Source organism: Phascolarctos cinereus, unplaced genomic scaffold (assembly GCF_003287225.1).
Source record: "Phascolarctos cinereus isolate Bilbo 61053 unplaced genomic scaffold, phaCin_HiC Scaffold_4;HRSCAF=312, whole genome shotgun sequence".
Lineage (NCBI taxonomy): Eukaryota > Metazoa > Chordata > Mammalia > Diprotodontia > Phascolarctidae > Phascolarctos > Phascolarctos cinereus.
Window position 1 is genome coordinate 563713170 of NW_027555847.1, and position 21618 is coordinate 563734787.

Genomic DNA, 21618 nt, shown 5'->3' on the forward strand with positions numbered 1-21618 from the left:
CCCAAATGGGTTATCTCTGCTGTCGTAATGGTATAACCATAACTCCAAATGGTTCAAAGAGTCAGACATGACAAACAACTGAACAGCAAATTCAGCTTATAATAAATAATATTTTAAAAATTGAAGGTCCCTTTAAGCTCTAAAATAAGGGGAGAGGAGTCAAATGTGTTTCTTTATCAGGTATTCAGAAAGGACACCACCAACATCAACTTGATCTATAGATAGAAATGAGAAAAGAAGTCACACACACCGGGAATCTTATTTAGTGTCATCCAGAAATATTCACCTGGACTATAAGCATACTTAGACCACTGGAGCAAACCTGTGGCTAGGTCACTCCCAAGAACAAAATCAACAAGCTTGCTTGTGAGGACAACATAGGCAGAACCAAAGTAGACTGCTGGCTTTTGGGAAAGAAAAGACTTTAAAATGTGGGTCCTCTTCATGTAAGAGCCTTGTTCACTTTTATGTTCTTTGTGTATATACTTTAACCTCTCAATATGATCCCACGGCCTTGGGACACTTGGGGTAATATTTTTTCCTTTGAATTGTTTCAGATAGTTAACTATTTCTTTGTTGGTTTTCAGTGGGAAATCCTACCCACAGGTGTTGATTGTGCTGATTATATACTTCCATTTATGCTTCAGGGGTACAAGGTCTTTCATGCAGTTCAGGTCAGCCTGGAGCCTGGATATTCCACCATAGACAACTGACTCCATCTTGGAGGCAAGGAAAGCATTGGGGAAGCAGCTCACCAATTTCCTCACAGCATCTTTAAATTTAGTTGGGGCTTTTTCATCCACATGAAAACAGCAAACATTTTGGGGCATGTACACTGCCCTGAAGAGCCTTTCAAAGGTATTGACATCTTTGTGTATGGGCTCAGATTCCTAAAATCTAGCCACTGCTGGGATTCTTATAATCTAGCCACTGCTCAGATTCTTATAATCTAGCCACTGGTCAAGATTCTTATAATCTAGCTAATAGCTCAGTTCAGACTCCTTAAGAGTCTGCCTAATATGGCAGATGTTCTAATAAACCTTGTCTTTGGCTGAAAAAAAAATCTTTGTGTATGACCACCATGTATGCCAAAGGATATTCATTTTCTTCTTTGAATGAAGGGGCTGTAATATAATGATTCTGGATCACACATTCCTTGCAAGGGACTTTACCAAATGACAATGTTAATACTTCTTTATGAAATGAGACCTTCCCTTCTGTGGCTTCATTAAAAATACCTTTCAGAGTATGGGAATCTTTGGCTAATGGAGGCCTCCTGTAACTTTTTGGAAAACATAATTGGTTACTATAACACAACGACCAAATAAGCACAGTCTTCATAGGAATGGCAAGAAGATAACACCTCCAAAACGTCATTCTTTTGAATCCTTAGGGAAAAAAAACTCCTTTTCAGTGACTGAGAAATCAAAGGTTCCTAAAAGGATAGGATTTACTTCCTGGCCTCCAAATCCCACCTCTGGGAACTGTTGGATTTGGCTTTTTCAACTGTAATCAGTTTTCCAGATTCTAAAACTGACGTGTTTTAAGCCATGTTGGCACACTTTTGGTTAAACTCCTACTTCAGTATTTTCTAAGGATGCTTCTCTCTCCTGGTAGAGATGCTATATATTCAGCTCCATATGTGTAAGTCCATGGAAAGTGGAAAGTCTGTGGAAAAAATAGGTGGTTGAAATTAGCCAATTTCATTATGAAAGGGTATGAAGATCTTTGTCACAAGCCTTGATTTCTCCTGATCCAGTACTTACACTCTCACCTTTCAGCCTTATTCTGTTTTCCCTTTAATTCCATATCCCCTCTCCCTATTTTATACTCCACAGTTTTCAAGTCCCTTAGGTCAGTACCTTGTAGGATATTTTGCTAGACCTTCTTATAATAATGATTCAGAAAATCTACTTAATGATAATTTTAGCTGATTGGCTATATTATGATAGAAAGCCTTATTAGCCAGTGAATAAATCTGCCAAGTGGATTTGTTTACCTTGTATCCATGGCAACCAAGGTTGACTAGGCATTTCCTTCCAGCAAATAATAGGATGTTTTCAACTTTAAATATCCAACTAGAGTATTGCCCTTGCTCTGAACTGTTCTTTTCTGGTTACGTGAATTAGTAATTTAATTGTGTTTTCACATCCTTCTGGGCAAGTAAAGGAAAACATTTTTGAAATTAGACATCAAGGGGACATTTTTCTATAAGATCCTGATTTCTCCTAACCCTTCACAAATTTAAAGAAGCTGGTCACTCAATAAAATAGGAGATGAAATGAAGCCAAAGCCTAAGAATACATAATCAGCACAGCTCAGTCATTGAACCAAAGTACTGATTTATGTGGAGTTTTTTAAAATAAAATTTTATTTTTCCCAATTGCATGTAAAAACAATTTTAACTTTTTTTTTTAATTTTGAGTTCCCCATTCTCTCTTCTCTCCCCTCCTTCTTTCCTGAGACTGGAAGCAATTTGACATAAGTTATACATTTCAGTCATGCAAAATGTATTTCCATATTAGTCATGTTGTGAAAGAAAACACAGACCAAAAAAAAAAAACCCACAAAAAAAAATAAAATGAAAAATAGCATGCTTTGATCTGCATTCAGATTCCATCACTTCTCTGGAAGTGGATAGCATGTTTAATCATGAGTCCTTTGGAATTGTGTTGAATCATTGTACTGCTGATAATATGTAAGTCATTAACAGTTGATCATTATACAATATTGCTGTTACTGTGTACGATGTTCTCCTGGTTCTGCTTGCTTCACTTTTTATCAGTTCATGTAAACCTTTCCAGGTTTTTCTGAAAGCATGCTGCTAGTCATTTCTTATAGGACAATAGTATTCCATTACAAGCATATACCACAATTTGTTCAGCCATTTTCCAATTGATGGGCATCCTCTCAATTTCCAGTTCTTTGCCACCACAAAGAGAGTTGCTGTAAATATTTTTGTACAAATAGGTCCTTTTCCTTTTTTTAAAATCTTTTTGAGATACAGAACCAGTAGTGGTATTTCAGGGTCAAAGGGTATGCACAGTTTTATAGGGGGCATAGTTGGGCATAGTTCCAGATTGCTCTCCAGAATGGTTGGATCAGTTCACAACTTTACCAACAATACATTAGTATCCCATTTTCCCACATCCCTTATGACATTTATTTTCCTTTTTTGTCATATTAGTCAATCTGATAGGTGTGAGGTGGTACCTCAGAGTTTTTTTTTAATTGGCATTTTTCTAATCAATAGTGATTCCAAGCATTATTTCGTATGACTATAGATAGCTTTGGTTTCTTCCTCAGAAAACTGCCTATTCATATCCTTTGAACATTTATCAATTGGGAAATAACTTGTATTCTTATAAATTTGAGTCAATTCTCTGCATATTTGAGAGATGAGGCCTTTATCAGAGACATTTGATGTTAAAAAAAAATCTTTCTCCCCAGCTTTCTACTTTACTTCTAATCTTGGCCACATTGGTTTTGTTTGTGCAAAAGCTTTTTAATTTAATATAACCAAAATTATCCATTCTGCATTTTATAATGGTCTCTATCTCTTGTTTGATCATAAATTCTTCCCTTTTCCATAGATCTGACAAGTCGAATATGTACCCATTTTGACCTTATTTTGGTATATGGTATGAGATGTTACTTTAAATGGAATTTCTTTTTCTATCTCTTGCTGCTGGGTTTTATTGGTAGTATATTGAAATGCTTATGATTTATGTGGGTTTATTTTATATCCTGCAACTTTGCTAAAAAACTTAATTATTTCAATGGGTTTTTTTAGTTGATTCTCTGGGATTATCTAGTATGCTATCATATCATCTACAAAGAGTGAAAGTGTTTCCTTGTTGCCTACTCTAATTCCTAACTAGCATTTCTAGTACAATATTGAATAATTTTGGTGAAAATGGATATCCTTGCTTCACTCCTGATCTTACTGGGAAGGCTTCTAGCTTATCCCCATTATAGATAATGTTTGTTGATGGTTTTAGATAGATCCTACTTATCATTTTAAGAAAAGTTCTATTTATTCCTATGTTCTCTACCATTCTTAGTAGGAATCAGTCTTGTATTTTGTCAAATGCTTTTTCTATATCTATTGATATAATCATATGATTTTTGTTGTTTTTGTTATTGATATGATCACTTATGCTAATAGTTCTTCTAATATTGAACCAGCCATGAATTCCTAATATAAATCCCACCTGGTCAGAGTATATGATCCTTGTGATATGTTGCTGTAATCTCCTTGCTAGTATTTTAATTTACAATTTTTGCATCTATATTCATTAGGGAAATTAGTCTGTAGTTTTCTTTTTCTGTTTTCATGCTTCAGGAATCAGCACCATATTTGGGTTGTAAAAGGAATTTTTAATGACTCCTTTTTTGTGTATTTTCCAAATAGTTTATATAGCATTGGAATAATTTTATAGGAAGATCTACATCCTGTCCCTGGACCCAGATGGCTCCACAGAAGAAAGTGAGGCTGGTGACCTTGCACAGCCCTCCCTTACTTAAATCCAATTCACCTGCAAGTCATGGCATCACCTTCCTGATGTCATGGTCCTCTTTGAGAATGAAGGACAAACCACAACCTAGTTGTAGTAATCCTAGCTGCCCCACTGTGGACCTAACTGGCCAGTTTCAATTGAGCAATGCAGCTCCTTCCTTCCTTCTCTCCTTCTTCTTTCTCCGTCCACATAGGGTATCATACCTACCTGCAGATGCTCTGCCCAAAGGAATGCAAATTTTGATGGCTGAAACCTGATGATATAACTTGGGGTTTACAGGCTAGATTTCTTTCTTAAACACCATGCCTTAAACTCAATTCACTGTGGCTCTCATCCATTGGCCAACAATATGTCCCAGCCCAAGCTCCACTTAGTGGTCATAGTGTGGGCCCTGTTGGCCCAGAATGAATGTAAGCAGTAATTGTTTTGTTTTGGCCAGAAACCCATGGGTCTTTCTCTCCCAGGTTGATTTTTTTTAAAATTAGGTAAATGGACCATTCCTTGGCTCATTTCTAGCCTAGCCTTAATCACTGAATCAGCATTGACTCAGTCAAAGTGAGAACTTGAAAAGACCTTAGTTTAAGAAGGCCAAGGTCTCCCATTGCATCTGGGGCCATCTCCAGTCATCCTGATCTGTATCTTGCCATGGGATCCACATGGCTCTGGAGGAGAAAGTGAGGCTGGTGACTTTGCACAGCTCTGCCTCACCTAAATCCAATTCACTTGCAAGTCATGGCATTACCTTCCTTATGTCTTGTTCCTCTTCAGAATGAAAGACAAACAACAACAACCTCATCAGGACCCTCTAATTAGAGGGTGGATTGAAGAGCTCTTCCCAAAACCAATTTCGGGAGGGTACTCAGGCCATCGCTTCGTTTCCCACTCAGTCATACTCCTTTGCACTTCTCCATCACCATCGCCCTTCTCTACCTTGCGCACTTTTTTCTCCTCTGTTAGCTTTCTTTTTGCATTGTCTTCCCCCATAGAAAGTTCCTCAAAGGCAATGACTGTTTTTCTTTTTCATATTTGTATGCCTAGTGCTGTTCCTCATATATGCCTTTTCTTCTTTACCTCTGTGTCTTTGCACAGGATTTACCTATGCCCAGAATTTGCTTATACCCAGAATGCTCTCCTCATTCACTTTCATTTCTTGGAATCCCTAGTTTCTTCAAAGCTCAGCTCAAGTGCCACCTTCTATATGAAGCCTTTCCTGACTACCCTCCCCCCAGCTGTTATTGCCTCACCACAAAAATCACCTTGAATTTACTTTGTGTATATTTTATATAAGCTTATGTGCATACATATTGTTTCCCCTTATAATAATGTAAGCTCCTTAAGGAAAGAAACACTTTTGTACACACACACACACACACACACACACACACACACACACACACACATTTACACCTGGAACATAGTAGGTTGATTGTCTAAGTAATTGATGGTTAGAATGAAAGTTCATAAAGGAACCTTACTTCTTATAACCTCCCTCAAAAATAACAGTGTAAATTGTTAGGAATTCTTATACTAAATTTAAAATTCTTGGAAAGAATTGGAAATGATGAAATGAATCCAAGAATTTCCAATTTTTTTTTTTTTGGCTAGGCAATGGGGTTAAGTGACTTGCTTAGGATCACACAGCTAGTAAGTGTTATGTGTCTGAGGCCAGACTTGAACTCAGGTCCTCCTGAATCCAGAGCCAGTGCTGTAACCACTGTGCCACCTAGCTGCCCCAAGAATTTCCATTCTTAAAAAAAAAAATAGAATGAATCTAAGAATTTCCATTCCTGGAAATAATTAAATTCAGCAGATTGGAAAATAGTAGAAAAAAATGTAAAAATATCAGAAGAAGCAATTCAAAATGAACTGAATATAATACAAGGCGAAATGGCAAATGGCATTGTTGAAATGAGAAAGGAAGCTCAGGAAATAACTCAAATAAAACAAGATTGAAAAACAATGCAAATGAATATCACAGATATGAAAGACAGAAGAAAAAGAATTTAAAATTATTGAGTCTGAGGTATTTAGCTGCTGCTGTGGTGGTTGTTAAATCTATGAGCCCTGTCACAAAAAGCCTGGACCATGGAAGTAGAAAGCAGAGCAATGGGAACAGCAAAGGACATTGGCTTGTCAGCTGTTTCCACAACCTAATTAAATTCCTAGAGCCCCCGTATTATGTGTGAATGTAACCATAAGGTATGTGACTACCCCTTTAGCAAAATAACTCCTTTTTAAAATTTAAAAAGAAACATAAGTTAGCATAGTCAGTCACCTCTACTGGTTACATCCTCTAGGCATAAGTTACATCTAGATAAGCTTAAGGGGTCTCAAGGCACTATTTGAACTCACTTGATGTGTGTACTCCAAATAAAGCTCCAGCCCCTCCTCCCCTTACACATAACTACATCTTTCTAAAAATTGCATAAAAACCCATGGTTTTGTCCACTGGTCAGCCAGTCTTAGCCAGGCTGACTCGTTAGTGGGATGGGGAAGCCCACCTGACTCTATCCAACGGGAGCCATGATCTGGTAGCCTTAAATGGGTTACCTTGTACCCCTGTTAGCATGGACAGCTCCTGGTAGACAGCTCCCATCAGTCTTGCCCAACATTGACCCTAGGCATTTACACCTGCCTTTACAGTATACAGCATGTATTGTGCATCACTACTGACTGGACCCGAGTTATTCCTGGCACTTCTGTCAAGTTTTATCATGTTCTAGGTGTCATCATCTGTAACCCAAATCAGTGACCAGAGGAGTTGAAGCCAGAGACGCCAGCATCAATGGAGAATGGAATCCACAGAGCTCAACTGGAATGATAGTTGCTGTGAAACCTTTGTAGTTGATGAGAAGCCTTCTTGCACTTTGACTCCTTTTCTTTCTAACTTACAGAGGTGACCCAAGTAGTTCTCACTCATGGAAGCTCTTCTATTGATTTTCCTCTTAACCTTCTCAGTATAACATGGCAAATCTGTCATCACAGTGGGACTCAATGCCCCTGGATTTTTTTTTATTTTTTAGTCACTTATTTATTTATTTTATTTCTCTGGGTTTGTCTTGCTCACTCCAACCTGTTATCATACCAGCTGTCTAAGTTACCAGGGATAGCTCACTACCATACATCTGTTGAGCAGAAATCACTCCAGTCAGGAGTGATGCACAATACATGCTGTATACTGTAAAGGCAGGTGTAAATGCCTAGGGTCAATGTTGGGTAAGACTGATGGGAGCTGTCTACCAGGAGCTGTCCATGCTAACAGGGGTACAAGGTAACCCATTTAAGGCTACCAGATCATGGCTCCCGTTGGATAGAGTCAGGTGGGCTTCCCCATCCCACTAACGAGTCAGCCTGGCTAAGACTGGCTGACCAGTGGACAAAACCATGGGTTTTTATGCAATTTTTAGAAAGATGTAGTTATGTGTAAGGGGAGGAGGGGCTGGAGCTTTATTTGGAGTACACACATCAACTCCCCATGCTAGCCCCCATCCAATGCATTTTCTATCTACAAAACCAGCTTCTCACAAGGTAACATATCCACAAAGTGAATAATATTTATATAAACAGCTACTCATAATAATGACACTTTTATATTGCAAACATGCATTTCACAATAAAGCAAAAGAAATAATATTATAAATGCTGATATATTAAGGCAAGTGCACAAATAATATAGTACATCACAATTCACAAATAAACCTGGATCACACTCTACTACCAATGCACTTAATAGTTAGGGTGAAGAGTGGGCACACATTTATAGCAACTTCACAGGGAAGCACGGGAGAGCAGGAAGCTCAAGTACTTGGAGTAACTCACAAGTCTGGCCTGAAGACTGATGTCATTGGTCCATTCAAGAACACCTGTCCTCCATGAAACAGTTTCTCTGTTCACTTCTTGACTGTGGATCCTCATTATTCTTCAGTTAGAGAAATCCTCTTCTCCTTCCTGTACTATTTGTGAGTCTTTCAAGTAACTCTCATCCTTAAAGGGAGCATTTAGAAAGTTAGCTGCGGAGAGGAATAGCAGGTCTAAGCTATAGAACTGCGATGCTCATCAAACTGACTTTTTCTGTAAAACCAGATCATTCATTCACCTGGATGCTGTGTTGTCCAATCAATGGAGCTCAGATGACACTGAAATGAAATACCTATCAGGAGTTCTTAGATAACAAAATAAATTCTCTTTTTTTGACCAATTAGTCATCACTCAACTGAATCCTTCTATCAGCTGACTGCTTTCTACTTCCTCAGAATAGCTTTTTCAATTCCCATCCCTCCCTAAGTATTTTCAATTCTGAGTCTCAGTGACTAACATTTTACTGAAAGTAACAACTCCCCAAATTTCCCCTATCAAATTTATAGTCCTTTTAAGAATCATACCTCAATGTCCAAATGTTTATATGATTTCTCATTTTTTGTATATACTCTTTAATCATGGAACATACTTATGCAAATTAGATGACATACCATAATGCTTTGTTGATCTCAAGTTTTCAACACGGTTATCCATCTCTTTGTTGACTATGATGTTGTTTCTTTATATTCATATTTCTCTAGATTAAAAAAAAGATCTTTCTTTGTCTTCATAATACTAAACTGTTTGCATACAAGTAAAGCATCATTCTATATTTTTCACAAAGAAATTTGTAGAAAGTCATGTTTCTTCATATGTATATATTAGCAGTCTATTTTTTTATTTTTAGGTTTTTTTAATGAAAATATTTTAATTGATGAAATCTATCTTCTCTCTCTCTTTCTCTCTCTTTCTCTCTCTTTTTCTCTTTCTCTCTCTTTCTCTCTTTCTCTTTCTCTGTCCCCCAACCCTTTCTCTCTTCCTCCTCCTCCCACCTCCAGCATTGAGAAAGAAAAACAAAACCCCTGTTACAAATATGTAAAGTTAAGCAAAACAAAATAAGAGCTAATAATTGTATTGAACCTACCACATGTCAGGCACTGGACTGAGCACTTTGCAAATATCTCATCTGATCCTTACAACAACCCTGGCAGTTGGGTTTCCTCAATTTATAATTGAGGAAATTTAGTCAAGCAGAAGTTGAATGACTTTCCCAGGGCTGCAAAACTAGTAAGTATCTGATGCTGGATTTAAATTCAGGTTTTCCTGACTCCTGAAGTCATTGCTTTCATCACAGTTCCTAAGTCTTTGAAGTTTTTTTGTGTTTGTTTTTATGATGTTATTGTTTAAATTATTCTTTTGATTCTACTCACTTTATTGTTCATCAGTTCATGCAAATCTTCCCAAGTTTTTCTGAAGCCTTCCCCTTCATCATTTCTTACAGCACATTAATATTCCATTACATTCATGTGCCATAACTTGTTTAGCCATTCCTCTACTGCTGGTAGGTACTGATGTTTCCAGTTATATACCACCACAAAAAGAGCTATGAATGTTTTTATACATCTTCGGTTAGAGTTTGTTTTACTTTCCTCCCTAAACTACCCTCCTTCTTATTCACTTCTTTCCCTTCTCCCTTTCCCTCTTGTTACCCTGTTGAGTGAAATGAATTTCTGTGTCGGCTGGGAAACATACCAACTATACCTTCAACTAGCACCCACAGTCACACACAAAACTTCCTTTTCAGGGAAAAGAGCAAATGCTTCCTTGCAAACAGTTTCTTTGGCACACTTTTTAAAATCTTCCTACATGAAATGCAAATGTAAGTTTTTAAAAGTCAATATTATATCCACAAACAATTTGTGTTTATCTTGGATAGCTTTTTCAATAACTACCAGCAAAACTCACATAAGAATGTCTTCTCATGTTATAGTAGAAGGAATAAAAGATTCTTGCTCTTTGAAGAGCCCTTAACAGAGAGCATGCCACATGCATGCCAGGAACTGATTTTGCCTTTGAGTGCTGGATGTGTGGAAGATTGTATTATTGAGCTAGCTTCATTAAGTACCTTTTGATTGGCACCAATTCATGCTCTGAGTTGTTGCTTTTCTGCTTGTATTACTGTTCCCTAGGAATTAGCTTCTCTTATTTCCTACAGCCCACTGTCAGAGATAAGATGCCATACTCCTCTCTGTTTCTCCTGGTCTCTTTCTCTTTTTCCACTTCTTTCTTTCTGTCTCTCTCTTGTCTCTTTCTTTTTCTGTCTCTCTGTCTCTCTGTTTGTTACACACACACACACACACACACACACACACACACACACACACACACACACACGATAGAATTTTGGACCTGGAGCTAGGAAGACCTGAATTCAAATCCTGTCTCACACACTTTCTAGCTTTGTGATCCTAGGAAAGTCACTTAACTTCTCTCAGCCTCAGTTTCCTCAGCTGTAAAAATGGGGATACCAGCACCTACCTCAGAAGGCTATTGTGAGGGTCAAATTGGATAATAAATGTAAAGCAGTTTGCAAACCTTAAAGTGATATATAAATGCTAGCTATCATGAATCCATCATTAGCTGCGTGTTCCTATCTTCCCAGTCTTCTTATATCTTACTCCCCTCCACATACTGTATGATCCAGTGGTTTTGCACTCCTGGCTGTTCTTCCATCTCCCAACTATGTGTTTTCATTGACTACCCACCCAAGCCTAGAATGTCCTCCTTCCTCCTCTTTGTCTCCTGACTTCCCTGGCTTCCTTCAAGTCTCAGCTAAAGTCCCACCTTACACGAGGAGCCTTCCCCAGTCCTCCCTAGCCTTGATGCCTGCCCTCTGAGATTACCTCTGATTTATCCTTTAGATATCATATCTGTACAAAGGTTTTTACGTGTTGTCTCCCTCATTAAACTGTAAATTCCTTGAGAGAGTTCCTTCTTTGTATTCCTCACACTTAGCATTGTGCCTGGCACATAGAAGATGCTTAATAAATGCTTGTTGACTTGGCTTGACTATCATCACCATCACCACCACAATCACCATCACCATCACCATCACCACCACCACCACCACCACCACCACCATCATCATCATCATCATCACCATTGTCATCATTACCTATCTTCCAAGCTAGCAGTAATTGGGGATCTTGGGCCTGGAGTGTTGCAGGGATTATTGGGCTGCTGAATCAGGCCCTATTGTGGCTGCCTCCACCAGTACAAAGGACTACTAAGTGACACGTATTCCTATATAGGCTTAAAATAAACTTCGCCTCATTTTATAACTTTGAGTCTCTTATGTAGTCATTTCCTACACCTCTTATTTGGACCTGAACATTGCTTGGCTTGTCCATCAAGCTAAAACACTGGGACACCATCCTTCCAATAATCTGATTAAAAACTTGGCAAATAACAAGATTATAGTTCTGATCCCCTGTCCTTCCAGCCCATGCCTCTTGTAGATGGGAGATTAATCTTCCTGATGAAAGTTCTGACCATGTTAGTCCCCTTGCTCTAGAAGCTATATTTGGATGCCATATGAAGAGCAAGCATCTTACCCTGAAATTCAAGGCCCTCTGCAAACTACCTTTCCATTTCATCTCATGCTGTTCTGTTTTGTGTTCTCCCAACATGTCAAGGGCTTTTGACCTTATTATTCTCTTAAGCTTAGAATGCTCTCCCCCTGCCATCTTAGTTTATTGAAACTACACTGATCATTCAAGGCTCAGTTTCAATGTCAATCAGCCAATAAGCATTTATTAAGTGCTTACAATGTGTCCAGCACTGTGCTCTGTACTGGGGATACTTTGTTGTTCAGTCATTTCCAATCCTTCATGACCTCATTTAGGGTTTTCTTAATGAAGATACTGGAGTGGTTCACTATTTCCTTATCCAGCTTATTTTACACTTGAGGAAACTGAGGCAAACAGAGTTAAGTGACTTGCCAGGGTCACACAGCTAGGAAGTGCCTGAGATTGTCTTCTTGACTCCAGGTCCAGCATTCTATCCACTCTGTCACCTAGTTGCTGCTGGGAGTACAAAAGCAAAAGACAGTCTCTGCCCTCAAGGAGCTTACAGTTTAATACAATGGCCCCTCCTTTAGGAGGCCTTTCCTATTCTTTCCAGTGATTTCTTCTTCCCTAGTAACAGTATTTTTTTATATTTCTTTGATGCATTTTTCTCCTTCTCCTTTGAGCTATACATACATTTTGTTTCAGTGTCTTATCTTTTATATTAGATAGCAGAATTCCATTTTCTTCATATAAAATATAAATACTAATATTCAATACTCATACTACCTACCTCAAAAGGTTGTTGCCAGGAAAATGTTTTGTAAACTCTAAAATGCTATACAAAGTGTTCCAAAAATCCTGGTGAAGTTTTAAGTTATTTAAACTTTTGGAACCCCCTGTATAGATATGAATAATGATTTTAGTTATTGTAGTAAATTCCTTGTGGGCATATGATTCATCCTTTATTTAGAGGTAGCTCAGAGTGTAATATATAGAGGGCTAGACCTGTAGTTAAGAGACTTGGGTTCAATTCCTGCCTCAAACACTTACTAGCTATGTGATCCTGAACAAGTCACTTAACCTCTGTCAGCCTCAGTTTCCCCATATGTAAATTAGGGATAATAATAGCACCTACTTCCCAAGACTGTTGTGAGGATCAAATGAAGACATATATAAGGTGATTTGCAAACCTTAAAGTGCTTCATAATTGCTAATTATTATTATGTTTATCTTTATAGCCACCCCCAACACCCAACACATAGTAGGCACTCAAAGTTTTGTTGAATGAATGAATAACTGGACAAGGGGCCAATTGAACTGCAAGAATGAAGGTAATTTCATATATATGTGAAATAGGTAGGAATCACTAATATCTCACTTTTATATAGTGTTTTATGCTTTCCAAAGTTCTTTAACATTTAATAGAAAGTCCCCTTAAAAACATCTTTTCATGACCCACATACATACAACAACATATTCTTAGCATTTTAAAGGATATTTGCAAACAGTTCCCCAAATGGCCTATGCTGTCATGCTTTTCTCTTCTTTCTAAAAGATTCTTTAGTGCCACCTATGAGTAGGAAGCTGTCTCATTACAGTAATTACTGCCACAGGATCATGGATTTAGTTAGAGCTGGAAGGAACTTTAGAGGACATCCGATGTAATCTCCTAATTTTATGGAGAGGTTAAATGACTTACCCAAAGACACATAGTTAAGTGACAGAACTGTGATTTGAACCCAGGCCCTAGAATTCCTGGGCAGCTAGAGTGCTGGACCTGGAGTCGGAGAGACCCAAGTTCAAATCTGGCCTCAGACACTTACTAGCTGTGTTGACCTCAGGCAAGTCAATTAACTCTGTTTGCTTCAGTTTCCTTATCTGTAAAATGAGGTGAAGAAGGAAATGACAAACCACTCCATTACCTTTCTCAAGAACATTCCAAAATGTGGTCACAAAAAGTAGGACATGACTGAACCACAACAGCAAACGTTGTTTTTAGACGTGTTCCACTCTGCGACCTCATTAGGGGTTTTCATGACAAAGACACAGGAGTGGTTTGTCATTTCTTTCTCCAGTTCATTTTATAGATGAGGAAACTGAGGCAAACAGGGTTAAGTGACTTGCCTGCGGTCACACAGCTAGTAGGTGTCTGAGGCCACAGTTGAATTGGGAAGATGAGTCTTCCTGATTTCAGGCCTGGTGCTCTATGTGCTATGGCACTACCTAACTTGTCATAAAAATGACTAAAAAACAACAACCCCCTCAGACTCTTAATTTGGTGTTTTCCCCACTGTGCCATGCTTAGTCTTTTTGTTGCTTCCCTCTGTTTTCAAATATTTTCCTTTCACTCTGCACATTATGTCTCTCACTCTCTTATAAGCTGATATCTGGCCAAGACTAGCAAGCTAGCTCCTTTCCCTTTTGTAATTGTGATCCTCTCTAGATCCTCATAATGTTTTCTTGGTTGCTGTTTAAATCACTACCCCTACCCTAGGGATCATCTCCAGTGCATAGTGCATTTGCAGCTGGAGGGTCTTGATTTGTGCTGGGTTGTCTGTAAAAGTCAACCCATGAATGTTAATCATTCTATTTCCATGGCTCATTTGCTCAGGCAGATGGAGTTTTTACACACTCATGTTTTAAATTTGCATCTTTAGGAGCAAGCAGCCTTTTCATCACCACATATTACATCCCACTCAACTCATCAACATACTGGGAAAATGTGGCCTAGGTCCTGGGCTTCAAATCAGTGGGCCACTCAGAGTGGTTTGCAATCTTCCAACATGTGTTATGGGCAGCTAGATGATGCAGTGGATAGAATGCTGGGCCTGGAGTCAGGAAGACTCATCTTCCCAAGTTCAAATCTGGCTTCAGACAAGAAGCCATGTTATGCAGCCTTTTGTCTCTTTATTCATATGAATATGCAACCAAGTTAACTAGTCTTTCTGAAAAGGAACAGATATTAAATAGATGATAGATAGAGGCAGAGAAGGATACAGAGAGAGAGACAAGGCATCTATTAAGTGTTTACTAGCACTAAAAATAACTTACATTTACATAGTTCCTTGTAACAATTCAGTGAGAGTTGGAGTGAAAAAACTATTATCCCCCATTTTATAAACTAGGAAATTTCAGTTCAGAGAGATTAAGTGATTTGCCCCCAGTCACATAGCTGGTATCAGAGCAGGGACTTTCTGCCTTGAAATTCATTATTTTTTCCATTACACCATGTTGCTTTGCTATTAATAATAGTAACATATTTAAATTATGTTTTACAGTTTACAAAGCATTTTTCCTTACAGCCTTGCAAGCTAAATAGGGATGGTGCTAGTAGTGCAAATAGATTAGTGATAATTTTTTTTAATATGCTTTTAAAATTTGAGACCACTGGACTAGGTCATATGATAAGCAAACATGTTAGACAGCCCATATTTTTATATATTAGAATTTAGATTTTGCCATTTTAGAAGCAATCAGCAGCAATGATGATTTCTTCAAGAGCCTAGATTAAGTATTGTTTCATACTCCAGAACTGTGTCTGAAGGACACTATTGAACAATTATCGCTCTATGACTTTTTTCCACAGTGACCTAGCTTCTTGGAAATTCTTCTGGCTTCTCCATGAAGACCCCTGGCTCTACAGTTCCAGATTTCCTTTTTTCCTCTATCATCTTTGGTTTGGTCTATTTCCCTCAGTCAGAGCTGAAACCAACACAGGCAAATGGGGCTTTGTCACAGGGTACAAACAAGGCAGGAAGAACGTACCCTCAGAGGATATATATTTCCATACTTCTCCAATTACACTCCATAACAATCTCCACTTCTAAGGCAACTGACATTCCCCCCCCCCCCGGGGCAATGGGAGTTAAGTGACTTGCCCAGTGTCATACAGCTAGTAAATGTCAAGTGTCTGAGGTTAAATTTGAACTTAGGTCCTCCTGATTCCAGGGCTGGTATTCTATGCACTGTGTCTCCTAGCTGCTTCTATATCTTGTCTTTAAAAAAGAATTTTATTGTGCTTTGTTTTTATATCACAGACATTTATCTATTTTCCCATTTTGTGAGAGGTCTTATATCAAAGTAAAACAGTTAAATAAAACTAAAAATACAGTGACCTTATCTGAAACTGTGTGCACCATTCCACATCTGTAACACTGCCCCTCCCCCACTGCATTAAAATAAAAACAGAAATCTATTACACTGGGGGGGAAAAATGCATTTCTTATAACTGCCCCTGTGGAACTCTGAGTAGTAGGTTGCCCCACATATACCCATAGTGGGACTGTGTTCTGTACCACCACATCCTCATCCTGTTGGATTCTTTTCCTGTGCTGTCGTGTTCACCCCATCACCTGTTGGATGCCCTTTGGATTACCATCCCCTCCTTCCTCTTCACCACCAAGCTGCCCCAACCCAAAATAAGTTTGCCTCAGGCAAAATTTGGACTCTCAAAGAAAGGATAGTTGAAGAGGACTTTGTATCCTCAGAGTAATTCCCCCTCACCCTCCTGACTCAGGATGCCTGTGTCAGCCATAAACATGGGCATAAAACATGAATGTCATAACAGGGCATAACAGTGTCCATAAAATAACAGAAATGCCATTATTCAAGGTAGTGTCCAGTTCAAGGCTCCTGGTCTTTATCAGTCATAAACAGAAGAATGCTCCTGCTCAACTTCATCTGGCCTTGTAGTTGATGACACAGAAAGGGGCATTTTGGGTTCACTCAGAGAACATGAAAAGCATTATGGTAAGTTAAGCTCAGAATGGGCCAAAAAATGGCTTTCTCCTGATTGGCCAATCTGAGTTTTAGGTGTTTCTCAGGTGAAGGGGGCTCAAGCTGCTTGGAGGGGAGGGTGCAAGCTGGTTTACATCATCATGCAAAGACATCTGATAAAGTGTCCAACATTCTGCACTTACCTACTTCTCTCCCATATAAGGGAGGAGGCATATTTTATTATCTTTTCCAAGACTTTTATTGCTTGTTTCCATTACTCAAATTTCAACTTCCTTTTAATGAGTTTTCAATTTACATTTATAAAAAGGATTGTACCCTATGGAGTATATGCAGAGCTGCCATGACTGCTTCTGACTGGCTATTTGTGCTGGTTCTGCCCTGAAATACTAAGGAACTTTTGAATGATAAAGCAATCCTTTTATTGGTGCATTTATATAGCACCTACTATTTGCTAGGTACTTTGCACAAAAATTATCTCGTCTGGGGATAGTTAGGTGGCACAGTGGATAGAGCACTGGCCCTGAAGTCAGGAGGACCTGAGTTCAAATCCAGCCTCAGACCAAATGCTTGATACTTACTAGCTGTGTGACCCTGGGCAAATCACTTAACCCTAATTGCCTAAAAAAAAAAATTATCTCATCTGATCCTCACAAAGTAGGTGCTATTATCATCCCCATTTTATACTTGAGGAAACTGAGGCTGAAAGAGTTTAAGTGACTTGCCCCTGTTCACATAGCTAGTAAATGTCTGAGGCTAGATTTGAACTCAGATCTATCCTGACTCCAGTCCCAGTGCTCTATTCACTGTGCCAGCAGTTACTGTGGAAGATCTGTGGGCCTGTTGTTACTTCTACTCAGAGGTTCCCAAAGCCAGTGATACTACCCCCTGAGAGCTGATGGAACAATGTGGGGAAGGTGAGGGGAAAGGGGTAGTAGTCTCAGGTGCAATTGGAAGGTACTGAATAAAAATAAGGGGGTGGCGGAAGCATAAGGAAAGAAGAGAAAATAAGAAAAATTTGAAAAATCATTAGTACATGTTTCATCTGTTGTGTGACAGAGTTAAAGTCATAGTGATTACATTATTTTCCAAATAAACACACAAAATGCAAGTTATAGACAATCAGTGGTCAAGTCCAGCATACATGGGCAGGAATATGCGTGTGTAATGACTTGTTTACAACATAATACTGTATGGTTACATGACACAATATTGCATCATCAAAATTTCAATGCAGGATATATCTTTTGAAATGATGTGAATTTTTAAAAAATGTTAAAGGGTTAAAGAGAATAGATTTCCAGGGAAGTAATTTTTTTTAAAAGGGGGCAGTAGGCCAAATAAGTTTGGGAACCTCTGCTTCTACAGATACCCTGGTGACCATGGACAACAGTTTCCCTAGACTGTAAGCTCTTCGACAATAAAGATTATTTCATTTGTCTGTATTTGCATCCCTAGTACTTAGCACAGTGCCTGGCATGCAGTAGGCACTTAATAAATCTTTGTTGAGTGATTGATTTTGTTATGGACTTGTCCTTTCCCAAAGACAGCACAGCATACTGCTTGTTGTGGACAGCCTCATGAAGATGTTGTACATCCTATTCTGCTTCAGATTCCCTACTGTTGCCAAAGCTACACACTTAATTCTTACAGAGGGATTCTAACTACATGTCTTGTCCTCAATTCATTTATAACCATGAATACTAGTTCGCCTGCATTTTTTAATATACTATTTTACTACCATACAAGTCAGGACCCTAGTTTGTCTCATATTCTTAGAATATACTTTTTACTATTCCAGAAATCAGGGTTGATTTCTTTATTGTTCATCATTAGATAGGCAAATTAGATTCACTGTCCAAACCTTGAGCTTCACTTTGATTATTATATCTATTGTCACTATGATAATTAAGTCATTTTATTATCCACCACTGAATTTACTATAATATTACTGACTGCTGCAATCAGAATACCCTTTTACATACCTGAATAATAGTTTTACTTGAAATTATACTTCTCCTCTCTAGTCCATTAGGCTGTGGTTCTGGTTATAGATGAATATCTCAGGAAACTGGAAATTACCCAGACTGATCTCTAGGTCATCCTACAAGAAGTTATGATTTATAAAAACAAGTTGCTGATTGGCACCAAGTCTTTTGGAAGCCTCTATATGAAGGGAACCATGTGTAATTCTCCACCTATAATCTCTACTCTGATTAAAACTTTTAGAATCTAAAAGAACCCCATTTTAGGGCTCTCCTTAGTAAGCCAGCTGATAAACTCCATGACCCTCCATCTGCATATGTCCCTGCCTTCTATTAACCATTGTTCTATGAGGCACAACTGCGCTTCACTCATGGTTCAAACCCAACTCCTCTTTCTATACCAGACCTGATCTCAAAAGGAAAGAGGGGTTCATGGGTTATTTTAAACTTTGGGTGCAAGTTGAGGAATATACTAAGAATGGATCAACAAGAAAAGCTATTAGTCAAAAGATTAAATTAGGTACCAGTAGATACCTGCCATGTTGCTGGGCTGATAAAAGTAATTGATTATTAGTTACTTTCTAGACAAAATGACTTATATGTAGAGTGACATACATAAGACTTCAATTAAAGTTCACAGGAAATGATTGAAAATTTTTTGTTTCTAAGCCATTTTTAAGTTATGTCTGACTCTCTGTGACCTCATTTGGGGTTTTCTTGGCAAAGATATGGGAGTTGTTTGCCACTTCCTTCTTCACCTCATTTTACAGATGAGGAACTGAGGGAAACAGGGTTAAGTGACTTGTTCAGGGTCACATAGCCAGTAAGTGTCTGAGGCCAGATTTGAACTCAGGAAGATGAGTCTTTCTAAGCCTAGCATTCTACCCACTTAGTTGTCCCACAATTGAAAAATACTCTTTCATGAAACCTTAAATAAATTAGCGAGAAGCCTGGCAGAAGGCATCTGCCAACTATGTGAAACATGAACTTAATGCTTTTGGCCTAAAGATAAACATTGTATCCTATTGAATGACTGCTCTAGTGATGGATAAATAATAGCCAAGAGCTACCTGTACCTACATCTGAAACTCAATCAACTTGTGCTATATCAAATTACAAAGAGATGGTCATTTCCAAGGATGAAAGCCTCCCACTAACTGAGCATTTGACCTGGCCATGGAAAAAGGAAATGGGGTTCTTTTAGGCCATAAAGGTGGTAGGGGGAAAACTGAGATTGTCAGACATCAGAGAACCCAATGCCTTAAAATTAATTGTGGAAAGATCAGGTAACACATCCTATAAAGGTCAGATAACAAATCCTATGATTCTACTCTGCCAATTTGTTCTTCTATTGCCAAATCAGAAAAACATTTTTTCTACCTACTATGTTATATGACTTTGATTGTATAGCTTTGGGCCAGCTTATGAGCAAGGAAGTTAGGTGGATATGTGGCATTACTTACAATTTTAATAGTAGAGAAGTTTGAAGAAGTTTTGGATCAAGGGTAAAAGAGGAGAAGTAGGGGCGGCAGAGAGACACAGACAGAAAGACAGAGGGAAATACCATTCTCCTACTCCATCCTTCTCACCTCACCTAGGACAAATCAAACATAAATGTCCTACCAAAGCTAAATATTCCTATATCCTGTAAGTAAATGTACTGTACCATGTGTAAAAAAAAAATAACAAAATTTACCAACTAATCAGAAAGCCTTGAGAGCTAATTAGGGTCAAGATTATAGACTTAGAACTGGGAGAGGCCATCTAGTCCAAATAAGGTCTACAGGGACTGTGACTTGCCCTGTAACCTTCAAGGACAGTTTCTGAATCCATGGCCTCTGACTCCAAATCTAATAATTTTTCTACTCTACCATACTGCCTCTTAAGAGCTTAGGAGACTCAAAGGAACTGCAATACTTACTTTGGGAACATATACAGAAAATATAAACCATTCTTTCATCTGGGGAAAAGAACTCGAAATGGCATAGCAGAATCATTCCTATATGGAGTGGGCTGCCTGCCTTTCTACTGACAATGGACACTTCTATCCTAGATGTTTTTGTTTTGCTCTAATGAAGAAAAAATAAAACATTATCCTGTAGAGTTATTTGAGTATCTGTTAGTGTATATTACTAGTAAGTATTAATATATTATATTACCCAAAAGTATATTACCCAAATGAACGAACATGATCAACCCTTTGATAAAGCTCACTCAACCTACTCTTCATTTGGGATATGAAGGAAATGAAGGAAAAAAATTTAAAAAAAGAATTAAAAAATAAAGTGTAGCTATTTAACTAGGGTACTATAGCAGGACAGGGCATCAAGGTGGTCCAGTGGATAGAGCAGTGGGCCTGGAGTCAAGAAGACCTCTGGCCTCAGACACTTTCTAGCTGTGTGACCCTGGGCAAATCACTTAACTCTGCCTTAGTTTGCTCATTTGTTAAATGAGCTGGAGAAAGAAATGGCAAACCACTTCAGTATCTTTGCCAAGAAAACCCCAATTGGGGCCACAAAGAGTCAGACATGACTGAACACCAACAATTATAGCAGGAACAAAACTTTCAGTGCTGGCTTTTGTTGAGTACTATTTTCTCCACCAACTACGAGCTAGTAAAGAATGAATTACTGGAAGGAACAATCATGTTTCCAAGTTCAATTCAACAAATATTTCAGGTGTTACCTGAGTTGATCATTGTAGGAAAATAAAAGATTCTGAAAAGTGAAGGTGAGGAGGGAGTCCTTTCCAGCTATGGGAGATGGCTCATGTGTATGAGTGGAAACAGTAGATAGCATGTTGCTTTGGGGGAACTGCTAGCAGATAAATTTAACTGAAACACAGAATACATGAAAGTGAATAATATGAAATAAGTTCTAAGGGGTATGTTGGACAGAGGCTGGGACTGGGAAGGTGAAGAAGCTTTCAACAAATATAGAGAAATCTGGAGGAGAGGTTGTTTTAAAAGTAAAGATGAGTTCAGTTTGAGACATGTTGAATTTCAGGTGGCAA

The 21618-nt window shown here is 38.4% G+C and overlaps 1 protein-coding gene and 1 pseudogene across 3 annotated transcripts in view; both read right to left on the bottom strand.

Annotated features, from left to right (window-relative positions):
- LOC110192005 (N-acetyllactosaminide beta-1,6-N-acetylglucosaminyl-transferase-like) overlaps positions 1-21618 on the bottom strand; it is a 278024-nt gene that overhangs the window by 42171 nt on the left and 214235 nt on the right. The window lies entirely within an intron of this gene.
- Positions 70-8435, bottom strand: LOC144457198 (N-acetyllactosaminide beta-1,6-N-acetylglucosaminyl-transferase pseudogene; annotated as a pseudogene).